Consider the following 13841-nt stretch of genomic DNA (forward strand, 5'->3'; position numbering starts at 1 on the left):
CTGAAATCTCCAGGTTAGAAGATTCTCCTCCAAGATGCCCATGTCCTCCCTATCCCATTGGTTGAGCTGTAGACTTATCAAGTGTCAGTTATATATTTCAAATATGTTTATGTCAGTTGCACTGTTGTGATTTGTATGTCACGTAAATAACACATAACTTAATGGAACAGGAGAGCAAAATAAGAGAACTTTTATTTCTATTCTAAGTTGAATGATCAGAAAACACTCTATATGACGGAAACAAATGATATTTCTTTACCACATCTCTTTTCCCCAGGATATACAACAACAACAATTCCCAGCCTCCCCCGCAGTTAGGGGGAATCAATATGATTGAGTTGGGGTAAGTAGAACATTGGCAAAAAACATGAACACCATTTCTTTGGCACTTAAAACTCCCCTTGCTCCCTCTTGTTGCACCTGCCAAGAACCCAGAAGAGGTCCCTGATGTCCTAAGGCGGAGGCTGGCAAACTTTTCTATAAAGGGCCAGATTGTAAACACTTTCAGGTTCATATATTCTTTTTTTTTCTTAAAAACAAAAACAAAAACAAAACCGAATCCTTTAAAAATGTAGAAACTGTTCTTAGCTTGTAGACAGTACAAAACAAACCATGCGTTGGATTTGGCTTATAGACAGTAATTTGTCAGCCCCTGCCTTAGGACATAATGGTGCAACACTTCTTTCTTTAAAGACACTTAAAAAAAAATCCTGTCAAATTAGGTATGGCTAAAACAACTGTAAAATATTACAGAGGACCGTAAAAGCCTAGAATGATTCTGCATGTAGTTGTTTCAAATCTCTTTAAATTCCCATTCTACTGTAAAGAAATTGAAAATAGAAGCCATAGACTTTGCATTACAGATACTGTGTAAGGAAGAAAAATAGTGTAGACTCCAAATGACAGACTCAGTCCAAGATGAGACGCTGGTTTTACACTAAAAGACTGGTGAAAAGAATGTTTATGCTTTGAATTCAAATTAAAAGTTTAAACTCTGTATCATATTTGTATGACTCTCTATTTTAATAGACTTTTATTCAAATAAGAAGGCTTCGATTTTAACTCTCTTTTGTGTGAAAACCAACTGAGAGGAGATGACAGGAAAGCCTTAAAAGAAATAGGACAGTACCACAATACTGAGTCCTTTGTTCTGGGTCTTGGCTTGGACATCAGCTCTCCCAGGAATTTATGATAATACAATTGTGGCAATGTTCTACATGCAGAAATGTTAGAATCTCTAAATGTTTGCTATACAAAGGTCTACAAAAGGAGCAGTTAGTATATTCAATATACACGGACATGGGCCAGGAATAAGAAGAGGCTAAGGAACATTAAAAAAAACCCAAACAATCCAGTCATCATTCACATGAAAATGTCTACCTAGTCTAATATACCTTAAGTTAAAATAGAGCCACTCACCATGTGGAAATCTTACACAGACTAGCTTTAGTGTTTACAAAGTACTAACTATATAGCTTGCAGCATCTTCTCTTTTCCGAAATTCCTATCAGCTCTCATAACAAAATGTTTGCAATTGTCAGCGTGGGTTACCATAATAAGAGACCATGATCTGGGTGGCTTGAACAACAGAAATTTATTTTCTCTCAGTTGTGGAGGCTGGTAAGTCCAAGACCAAGGGGAAAGTATGGATGCTTTTTTTGTGAGAGCTTTCTTCCTGTCTTAGACATAAGGAAACTATCCAGAATGGGAAAACAGAGTTGTATTAAGGTAAAAAAAAGCAAAAATAATATGATAAATATGTAGAAATGTAAACAAACATTGGCCATACAAAGCAATAATGGTAATGTGGGGTTTAAATTATGCCAAATAAAATTCCTGCAATCATGCCATCTATATCAATAAGGAGATACATGGAGTTAGAATGTTTTTAAGGACCTTACATTTTCTGGAAAAAGGAAACACGTAAAGATGAACAATAGACCTTTGTAAATCAACAATGTATTTTATATGCATTATAATGACTAAGATTATTACTAAAGAAAAGGAAGGGTGCTTATAACTTCCAAACAAAGGAAAGAAAGCGGAAAGATAAAAAAATACTTTATCAATTAAAAACAAAGAACAGAACAAATAGGGTGGGGAAAAAATCTGATGCACATACAGTGATGTCAATATTTAAATTAAATACACAGTAATTACACTAAATCTAGAACTAACCATTCTATTTCAAAATTTTCATATTTGATTATAAAATATGTGCTATTCATATTAAAAGTACATGCCAACTTAAATGCAAGGATACAATAAGGTTGAAAGTAAAAGGAGAAAAAAGTTAGACCATGTAAACACCAATAAAAAAACTGTGTGGCTATATTAATATCAGAAAAAATAGACTTTAAGATGAAAGGTATTACTAAAATTAGCAGTGTCACTTTGTAACAAAAAAGGTTGAGTTTTCTAGAAAGAGAAAATAATTCTTAATTAGTATGTACCCAAAATATGGCCAAAAGACATCAAATTTATTTCAAATGTATTTAAGTCATAAATCTATTCAAGCTTTCATATACATAATATATGCCCACATACACCATTTATTCATATAACAAATGTATATATTTCTATAGGGCAGAACATGGAGATTATTTGGTGACAAAGTATGCCAAAATAGGAGAGGATATTTGGGGTTTTATCTCCCTGCTTTAATCTATGCCTTAACCTACTGAATCTATTTGATTAGTCTGTGTGGCAAGTAAGAATGTAATAGAAGTTTTATCTTATTTCATTCCTTAATCTACCCAACCACTCCAGACGATTATTCACTATGTTGGGGAAGGGACAAACTCAAGGCAGCTTCAGAGATGTAAGGAAGGATGAAACTGGGTTGGAAGTATAGAGGGGCAGGGCAGACTGCCCCAAGATGGGCCACTCTGGCATGAAGATTATGCCAAGCTGAAAACATTCAAGGCCCAAAAGACTCAGGTAGAAACTTTGACCTTCCTTTCCTACCAACAACTGCTTAAAAGAATTTAGATAGAGGACCTGCTCCAGAAGAATGCCACTGCCATAGATAACTGCATTACAATGCAAACCAGGTATGATAGGGAGCAACTGAGCAAGGGCTCTTTTATCAAAGTTCTCTCTATGCCCTATCGTTCCTAAGTGGCTCAGCAAACATTTGTTTTCCAAACATTTACTCTTTTTCATCTTCCTGTGAATTGCATTGCTTCCCTTTGAACTCCCAGACCCCTACCCCTTTCTCCTTAGCTCAGGATGCATACAAACCTCATTTCCCCTGACTGTCTAGCATTTCAAGTCTGTGTGTACAAAATTAAATTTGATTTTCTCCTGTTAATCTGTCTCATGTCAAAAATGTAATTCAAATGCCAGCTAGAAGAATCTTACAGGGTAAAAGTAAAACTTTCCCTCCCCAACAGAAGCTATATTAGTATGTTACATTATTTAGTGTGATATAAAACAGAACATGAAACACACTGGAATCACAAATGGAGAATCTTATAGTAATAAAGATAATTGCTTAAGAAATCTTTTAGGTTTACCTGTTATTTTTGAGAGATATTTATTACTATTTCTTTTATATTTTTCCCCTTAGAACAAGAAATAGGCATTGACTTGGCAATTCTTAAAATAACATGAAGATATTGAGATTATGAGATTGGCATATAATATTATTCTTTCTATGTAACCAGACTGTCTTATTTTTCTAGAGTAAAAATGTTAAAACATACTATGGTTTGCTGTTAGTTTATATTGTAATTTCATTTATCACCAGTCATCTCAGTAATATAGCAAAAGATTGAAAAGAAAATGCTGTTTCCACCTTCCTGTAATAGTAAATGTACAAACATATATGTATATGTGTAATATTCTATGCAAGTACCTCACTCCAATTAATATGATAGTTTTAACTTTATTATTGAAGCCTGTAGAACATTAATTCACATTGACAACATTTGTTATGTTTTGAATAATTATAGCTTTACGTTATCCCTTATACCTTAACAAAAACTTACTTGGTTTCTCACTGTGTCTTCACATGGCAGGGAAGGAGAGAGAGCCCAAACTCTCTGGGTCTCTGCTTAAAGGGCTCCAACCCCATCATGGGGACCCCCACACTCATGATGTCACCTGAAACTAATTACCTCCAAAGGCCCTGTCTCCAAATACCATCACAGTTGGGGGTGTTAAAAAGGAGACAGCAGGGGGCATCTGGGTGGCTTAGTACATTGAGCATCTGACTCTTGATTTCAGGTCAGGTCATGATCTCAGAGTCCAGAGATTGAGCCCCGAGTTGGGCTCCGCACTCCACTCCACCCCCCTCCCTGTGCTCTCCTCCTTGCTCACACAATCTCTCTCTAAAATTAATTAATTAATTAATTAAATCTTTAGGAAAAAAATAGAGACAACAGGGTGGCACCCAAATGGCTCAGTCAGTAGAGCATGTGACTCTTGATCTCTGCGTCAGGAGTTCAAGCCTCACATCGGGGGCAGAGTTTACTTTAAAAAAAAAAAGGAGAAAACAGGACCAAAATGGAATCACTTGTGCCATGCCCATGTCCGCAAACTGAAACTATACCTAACCTGATTTCACTTTCAACCTTATCCAGGAATATAATCTTAACTGGTCAGTCTGGAATTTCCTGGTTAGCATGAGTAAGGTCATCTCCTGATAGACTCCTTTTGTCCCCCAAAGGAAAGGTGAACTTGCCTGAAATAATCTTTTTGTTGTTATGAGTTTCTTGGCTTTTTTTTTTTAAGGTTTTATTTATTTATTTATTTATTTATTTATTTATTTATTTATTTATTTATTTATTTATTTTTTAAANCCAGCGAAAGAGGGAACACAGCAGGGGAGTGGGAAAGGAAGAAGCAGGCTCCCAGCGGAGGAGCCCTATGTGGGACTCCCGGTGTTCCGGGATCACTCCCTAAGCTGAAGGCAGATGCTTAACGACTGCGCTACCCAGGCGCCCCTATTTATTTATTTGACAGAGAGGTAGAAAGAGCACAAGTAGGCAGAGCGGCAGGCAGAGGGAGAAGAGGGCTCTCTGCTAAGAAGGGAGCCCAGCGTGGGGTTCAATCCCAGGACCCTGGGATCATGACCTGAGCTGAAGGCAGCCGCTTAACCAACTGAGCCACCCAGGCACTCCTATGAGTTCCTTGTCTTAAACACTCTCTGACTTTAAAAACCACCTCTTCCTGTAGCTCCTTGGAGCTCCTTCCTATTTGCTAGATGGGATGCTGATAAGTGTATCATTCATTAAAGCCAATTAGATATAAAATTTACTCAGTTGAATTTTTGTTATTTAACAGGGGTTAGGACTTTAACATATGAATTTTGGAGGGACACAATACAGTCCATAGCATCATTCAACAAGGAAGTCGACGAGGTACAAACCGCTACAATAAATTGTTAGTTCTTGCAAGCACTGAGCGCCAAGTAAGCACTTTTTCTCTCAACACAATCTGTGACTAGTTAGCCAAGCAGCTCAGAGCCCAGCGCTGATGAATCAAAGTCAACTCAGACCGAGTCATCCTTAAAAAGAAACAAAACAAAAACATACCTTTATTTTCACCCTCCTGAATATGCCTTTTTGTTGGTAAGGAAAGGAACCAGTTGACATTGTGTGGCTAAATCTGGAATCATCCACTATCACTGTTGAAAACACACCCTGGGGAGAGAGGCATCATCAATATTCATTTAACAAAGATTTGAATACTGTGTTCCATCATATCCAAATACTCTTTTATTTCTACCTCATTGTCTCTAAGGAAAAAATTAAGACAATTTTTAATACCGTCTCATTTTAAGATTTCAAGTTTAGATAATAGAACTTCCATTTTTCTACTACGTCATGAATCTGGGTTGTTTGGTCATTTATTTTGACTTTTTTTATTTGGAAATTTTAAACCTGAAGGATAACATTTTATCACTTTTGCTATTTTCCTGTGTCTGTGTACACTTTTATACTTATTATTTGTGCCAAACTGTTTGCAAATAAGTTGCAGGAATTACGACCCTCACTCTTAAAGACTTGAGCCTATATTCTCTTTGAACAAAAACATTTACTTAATAAACAGACCCCAGAGAATAAAAGGGAAAAAAATGGTATTCACCAAGGACAGGTGTGAAAGGATCCATTTTTTTAATGAAGAAGTTGCATAGCAATTAAATTTCCCTTGTGACTGCAGAAACCTAGTAAATAAAAGAATTCCAAACTAGGTTTAGGCATGTTCCCTTGACCTGTTGTAGTCTGAGTAATTAAGAAAGTGTTTGGATTGTATTTGCACTACAAGCTTCAACCCCCTGAGGAGCCAGTGAGCTAACACAGGTGGAAAAATTAGCAATTTATTGATCTGGTACATTCCAAACATAGTTTGGAGACCCCAAACCTGGTGCATTCTTGTAAATGATTGTACTGGCTTCCACTCAGCCATTAGGATTAACATACTGCTGGGCCAGGGTTTGCCCTTTGATTCACAGATTAACAACCCACAAATATCCTTTTGCCAGGCATCACATCATCCAGTCATTCTGCAAGCTTCAGGCTTGAGGCTCAGACTAGGAAACAAAACTTGCTGTCTGGGAACTAACTTTAAACCCAAATTCAAACACAAATTGACATTGGAAGGTCAAAATTCCCTCAGTGTAGTTTACTTATAGCTCCCAAACCTCAAGCAGAAAGAATTCATTTCACATGCCTGTCTTGCTTCTGCATTCATTTGTGTCTGTAGAAAGTTTTCTCACAAACTCATTTAGTACCCCAGCACTGTAACACACCCCCTTTCCTTGGTCACTGGTGGTCCATCATTTCCTGACCACTCCTATCATGGTGGACTGTTCTTAGAAAAAGGTGACCCTATCAAGGTCTTGCCATAGCCTTGATATAAAGCTTATTATCCATGGTCAGCATCTAATTATCTCATGCCACTTTTTCCCCCCCCATTGGGACTAAACTTCGCTTCCTTAAGTTGTCAGATATATTTATGGTGCTGTTTTGAAAAGCAATGCTTGAAATTTGAATTTCGAAGTCTTTGAAAAAAGAATGGAAAATATAGTCAACTCTCTCATGTGGATCTCAAAACAGATGTACCAGATGTGCACTTTGGAATAAAAGTACCATACTTGAACGTGAAATGTGTGATGGTAGAGCCCACTTGGGCTTCTGAGCACTGGTGTATATAATCTCAACTACAGACATTTGAAAGGCATGATTTTCATTTCAATGGATTTAGGAACGTGTGTGAGAAAGTTTGAAAATTACTGTAAACCAGAGTGTTTCAACTTTAGCACTATCGGTATTTGGGGCCAGAGAATCCTTTTTTGTGGGGAGTCGTGCGTGAATTGTAGGATATTTAGCAACCTCCCTGGCTCTTACACAGCCTCTAAAATGCGACCCCCCAAAATATCCCCTGGGGGACAAATTCACCCCGGTGAAGAACCCCTGTGATAGATGGCTTTGGTTCCATGTGATGGGGGAAAATAATCTTAGCAACTGTTGGTTTCTTTCAAAGTCCTATGTGTGTGTACTACAGATGCCCTTTGTAACTGCCGGGTCTTGAGAGTGGGGACTAGGCATTATTTATTCTTGTATCCCTAAAAGTGTCTAGCACCATCCTTGCATGGTATGTTCCTCATTGCTGCTGGATTCTGACTTTCCTCCTTCTGAGAATGATAGAATTGGACTTCCTATCCTATTTGTAGGAGCAGTTAAGGTTGGCCACATGACTTATTTTGGCCAATGAAATGGGAAAGGAAGTGATGCATGTCTTTCCAGATGAAAACTTTAAAACCCAGTGCACAATTTACCACATGCTCTTGTTAAGGTGGAAGAATTCCCTCTGCCTTTCAAGGTCCTTCTAGCTGGACTAAGAATCAAATTGACATGAAACAGATAAACAGGAGAAAATCAAATTTCATAGAAGAATGGAGAAACCACACAGATATGAAATTCCAAAGACAGTAAGGCAACAGGATACCTATTTGAGCTAAGAGAGGGGTGGATGTTTGAGAATACAAAGGAGACAAAGATCATCAGCTTGGAAGGTAAAAGGAGATGTTCGGAAAACAAAGTTTTCCCTGTTATGTAGCTAAATTTTTCAGGAAAGAGGAATCTTTGTTAATAGTTCTCTTACTGGTATAAGCAGGCAGTTGAGTGGGAGGGAAAGAGCTTTTCCTGAATCTGCTGGGTTTTGATTTCTTTTAACTCAAAATAACGTTCATATAAAAGTGGCCCATCGTGGGGCAGCCTGCTCTTGGCACCTTCGTTTTCTCCCTGGTGTAGTGACGAAAGAGCATTTGCACGGTTGGCTGTTCCGTCAGTCTGGGGCTCTGAGTGATTGCAACGAACAGAATGCCTGCTTGCCTGCGTGGAGCACTAGCAAGAGTGCAAAATGAAATCTTGGTGATTTAAGCTACTGGAAGTATGGGGTAGTTTGTTATCAATCCCATACTTCAGTCTATCCTTACATACACATGTTGGTTTTAATGTCACAAACATTTGCATTCACAACACCTATGAGGGTGCTTTGATTTGTCTTCTCTTACTGTTAGCAAGGCTAGAGATCAACGATGATGAGCCTATGCCACAGTACTGAAGTGGGAAATAGCTGTATCCTAAGTTCCTGCTCAGGTTTAACTATGAATAAGCTGCAAATAGGTAAATGTGCCACGAAAAATTTAAAAAACATTAATTGCACTCATTATCTGTAATCAATATATATACATATATATATGTATATATATACTTAGCCATTTTATTTAACGGTTTAGTGGTTCTCAACTTGGGAAATTTTCCCCATAAGGGACATTTGAGAATCTTTGGGGACATTTTTGGTTGTCGCATCTTTGTGGGAGGTGCTACTGGCATCAGGTGGGTAGAGACCGAGGGTGCTGTTAAGTAACTGATAATGCACAGGATAGCCACCACCACCCCTCTCCCCCCAAAGACAAAGAGTAATCTGGCAGCAAATGTCAGTAGTGTTGAGATTCAGAAACCCTATGGTACAACAACCAGAAATAAAAAATTAAATATCCCTGCAATTACTGTGGTATACCAACAAATTCGCTTTATAAATATTTGATTATTTGGGGGATTAAAGTACAATTAACTCCTTATCCTCTGTGTTTTCTCTGCTGTGTTTAATGTACTCCTTTCCTATTTCTGATGCCTATTCCACAAGAATTTCATTTCCTGTGTCTACATGCTGAAGACTATTGCCCACTGATATTCTTTCCCATTTGGCTTTTTAGTGATACCATGAGCTTAAAAAAAAAAAATTCAGATCATGATTGAGGTTAGAAAGAATCAACAATCATTGTTTAATTCCATTCATTCCATTTGGATTATAAACTAATCTTCAAACAGAGAAGGGTGTTGATGTCTCACATTTGACAATGGCCTTGGCTCTCACAGTGATTCTAAGCTTAAATATTGTCAAATAACTTAAGGGTCCAATAGGGTAATTCCATTCAGTCTCCAGTCTGGTACAATAATTCAATTGCGCAGTAGAATAGTGAAGCATAGTCAACTTAATAAATATTAATGATTAATCATATATACATATTTAACCATCTTATTTAATTATGTAGTAGAAAGATAAAAATACTACATTACTATACCTCTAAATCTATCAGTTAAGTCTGACAAAGTCAAATTACTTCAATAGTGTGATTATTTCCCCTCTAACTTAAATTTTTTCCCCCCATTTCTTGGGGCCTAAAAGTATCTCAAACCTGCATCAGTAGTACTGTCCATTCATGGTAAATACTAGCAGATATTAATTGACCATGGTTTGATACACAACTAGACCAGTTTAATACAGAAATAAATTCTACGACACCTTATTTTCAATGCTCTGTCTTATACCTAGGGACCTTTATATACTGTAATCAACAAAGAGTTGCCTTTGGAGCCAAAGATCTCTATATGACTGTGGACACCTTATTTATATTCTTTAGGATTTAGTCTCTTTATTTGTGACACTGTTCTTACAAAATTTTTCATAAATGTTTATTAAAACACGAAATTAAGTGAAATAGTGTTGGTAACACATGGCTATGTGTTACCTTTTCTTTGTTCAAGCCCTGAATTAAGCCCTATCGATGTTAAAGTATGAACGAATTAATGCTTTATCTTGTAGGTCAAGCCAAGATACAGCAAATGGGTAAGAACATATGCTATTCTTTTTTGAATATTTCTGTGGCATTCCCTCCTTTGATTCCCAGCTGAAATCCCATACCAGCTGGACAAAATCTCATCTGTCTTCTGAAATCCTTAATTGTAATTTTGTGAAGTATTTATTTTATTCTTTTTTTTTAAGATTTTATTTATTTATTCAACAGAGATAGAGACAGCCAGCGAGAGAGGGAACACAAGCAGGGGGAGTGGGAGAGGAAGAAGCAGGCTCATAGCGGAGGAGCCTGATGTGGGGCTCGATCCCACAACTCCGGGATCACTCCCTGAGCCAAAGGCAGATGCTTAACCACTGTGCCACCCAGGCGCCCCAGTATTTATTTTATTCTAACTAGGTGCTGCCCTCTGTCCTCAGTTTTTAGTTGATCTTTCATGTGAATGTTGATTTTCATGTGAAAATGTGAATTTTCATGTTTTATCTCAATGGATAAATCATAAGGTTCTTTGAGGTTAGGAATCATACACCTATGATTCCTATAACCTTATATCAGACACACACACGCACACTCACACACTCACATACACACACCTTAGTCTAGTCAGGCTGCTATACAGAATCCATAGATTAGGTGGCTTACAAGGAATAGAAATTTCTCAGTTCTGGAGTCTGGGAAATCTAACATCAAGGCTCTGGCAGATTTTGTTTCTAGTGAGGTTCCTATCCTATTTCACGAACGGCTGTCTTCTCTCTGTGTCCTCATGTGATGGAAGCTCTCTGGGTCTCTTTTATAAGGGCACTAATCCTATTCATGAAGGCTCCACCCTCATAACCTAATCACCTCCCAAGGGCTCTCCCATCAAATACAATCCCATTGGGGATCAGGTTTCAACATGAATTTTGAAGGAACATAAACATTCAGTCTTTATCTCTATCTCTCCATAGAATTGATAACTCTTGTTTTTGATTTCAGGAACATTAGTTTATACTGTGCCTGCCCAGAACGCAGATTGGGAGATGGTAATAAATATTTTTGAGGAACTGAATATCCCTGCCACTAGTTTGACAGTCTCTTGTTTTCATATATATGCTAAATTTCAACCACTTAAAAGGCAAATGAGTGTGTTTTAATAACCCTCAGTACGATCAAATTCAGTGATTCACAAAAAGCAGTTTTTGAGTTACCACCATATTGAAGCCTCACATCACCTCAAGGGAATTAAAATTAACATACAGGGGCACCTGGCTGGCTCAGGTGGAAGAGCATGCCACTTTTGATCTTTTTTGATCTTGGCGTCATAATTCTGAGCCCCACATTGGGTTTAGAGATTACTCAAAAATAAATTTTCAAAAATTAAAATACAGAGACCAGTAATGTACAATCAATAAACCTGATGTTACTATCTATTTAGAGCTTTGTATTTAAAAGAAGCAAAATCTTATGAAATATATAAGGTTCTAGACATTATAAAAAAACCCATGTTTCCAGTATGTGATATTATATATTAAGTTTATAATCAGATAATTAAAAATTCTTTTGCTTCATTTAAAGCATTAGTTCAGCCAACATAAATGTCTTTAGCAAGGAAAAATATCACATTTTGCTGTAGCTGTAGCTGTAGCCTGAGAAAGATAAAGATAAATACAAAATATCACATTTTGCTGTAGCTGTAGCCTGAGAAAGATAAAGATAAATACAGAAGGATGTCATTTGTTGAAAGGTAACAGTCACAGGTATTCTCTCTTTACTTTCATTTTATATTGCTCTGGTCAATTTCACAGCCTCAACCGGTACTGAACAGGGAAATTGGAAAACAGCAGAATCGATTTGCAGAGTGATGTTCTATTTTGTTTATACCTTCTTCATCAGGGTTGCTATCATTTTTGTGTTGTGTGGTATTATTATCTACAGTAGCCTGGGCATAGCTGATAATTGCTAAAAGTCATTCTCTTAAAGTGGAAGCATAAAAAAAAACCCAAAATGAAACAATGTGACTATGCGATTTTCTCATTTTTCTAAATTTGCTGTTTTCACAATCCTTCATCTCTGCTAGAACTTTAATGTAAAGACTTTTCTACTCTCAACCATGAGTATAACAAACTTCTTTCCTTTTGGTTCCTAGGCAATAAATATTAAAATAATAAAGCTCTAAGTGTGAATTTGAACTAAATACACGTCGTTCAAATATCTGGTGCTTTTTCAATTTTCATCCTTACTAATTTTACTTTAAATTATAAATATACAAGAAATTGCTTCATAGGACAATATAGTACTTAATGCATTAAGAAAACTGGTTTACTTTTGCTGCTGTCTTTCTAGATTGGCAGTAGGTTCTTATAAAATTACAAATTAGAGCTATTTGAAAACAAAGCTGTAGCCTTTGGCTATTTAGTATCAACCCTGAAACAAAATCTCCTTTGTATTATTAAAGATCATTGAGAATGAATACTGTGGGACTATTGGCTCAATATTTACATCCTCCTCCTTATTTTTTTTAATGCATTTCTAATGATGATGAAATCTTTACTATGTAATGCCATCTGCTCAGTAGAATGGAGTCTATTTACAGTGTCATATAAATGGCAACCTTGTAATTATAAATGTTCACTTTTTCCCCTATTTATATTTAGATTGGCCTTTGTTCTCTGTATTCTGCCACCCCCAAATTGAGAAATTTGTGGGTCACAGAATCAGAAAACTTCCTTTTAATCAATTAAGCAATATTGTCAAGTTTGTTTGTTCATTAGATGAGAATTAAATTAAAAAGAAAACTGGCCAAATTTCTTAAGGCTTAGATACATGATGAGGACAAAAACAAAACACAAACAAGAAAATCTGTATTTTAACTGGTTTGAAAAGGTTGTCAGATAAAATACAGAACACTCAAATAAATTTAAATTTTAGATAACAAATATTTCACTTTAATTATGTCCTAAATATTGCATGTTCTATATTTTTATTTGCTAAATCCCTAAGGATTGATGTCCTTTTTATCTTAATATCTTCAACATGGTGAGTGAAGAAACCTCTACTATTTTCATAACTTAGAAAGCAATAGCATTGAGATAATAAAAAATGGAAATTTAAAGTTCTGAATAACAAAAGTTAAATCAATTTTATCCACGCAGAGCTGTGCAGACAGGGTTTACAGATTACAGTCAGAGTGCAGACACAGTGTATATCTATGTTCGTATATCCCGGCCCCAAGGAAATACCAATTCTTGTTAATTTGAATGGAATTATAGTATTCTGAGCTCTAAAGTTTTCAGTGGAGCTAGGAGAGCTGCATTGTTTTTCATCAGTCTCTGTCTTTTTAATCACAACTTAAATTTCAAATCCTTTATCAAGAAGCTCGACTGTTTGATCTTTTCAGTGTTAGAAAAGCTATGCACACAGACTAACTATATCTCTACTAAAAATTCCTTCCCATTCACTGATAATACTTACATTTCAAAGTCTACAAATAGTATTTCCAATGTTAGCTCATCTGTGCCTTACATTTATTTTTAAAATATTAAGTATCTATTATGTGCCAGGCACCCTGTTAGATGCTAGAAATACAAGTAAATCAAAACATGCCAACAGTAAAATTTCTGCCTCCTTTCTAAAAGCTTGCAGCCTATGAGGCAGATGGAATAGTAATTATTGTTCACATGATACAGGTGAAGGGCCTGAGTGCTCAAGAATTATAAGGTCTTATCTAAGTTCACATATTTAGTAAGGAAAGAGC

Source organism: Ailuropoda melanoleuca, chromosome 4 (assembly GCF_002007445.2).
Source record: "Ailuropoda melanoleuca isolate Jingjing chromosome 4, ASM200744v2, whole genome shotgun sequence".
Classification (NCBI taxonomy): Eukaryota; Metazoa; Chordata; class Mammalia; order Carnivora; family Ursidae; genus Ailuropoda; species Ailuropoda melanoleuca.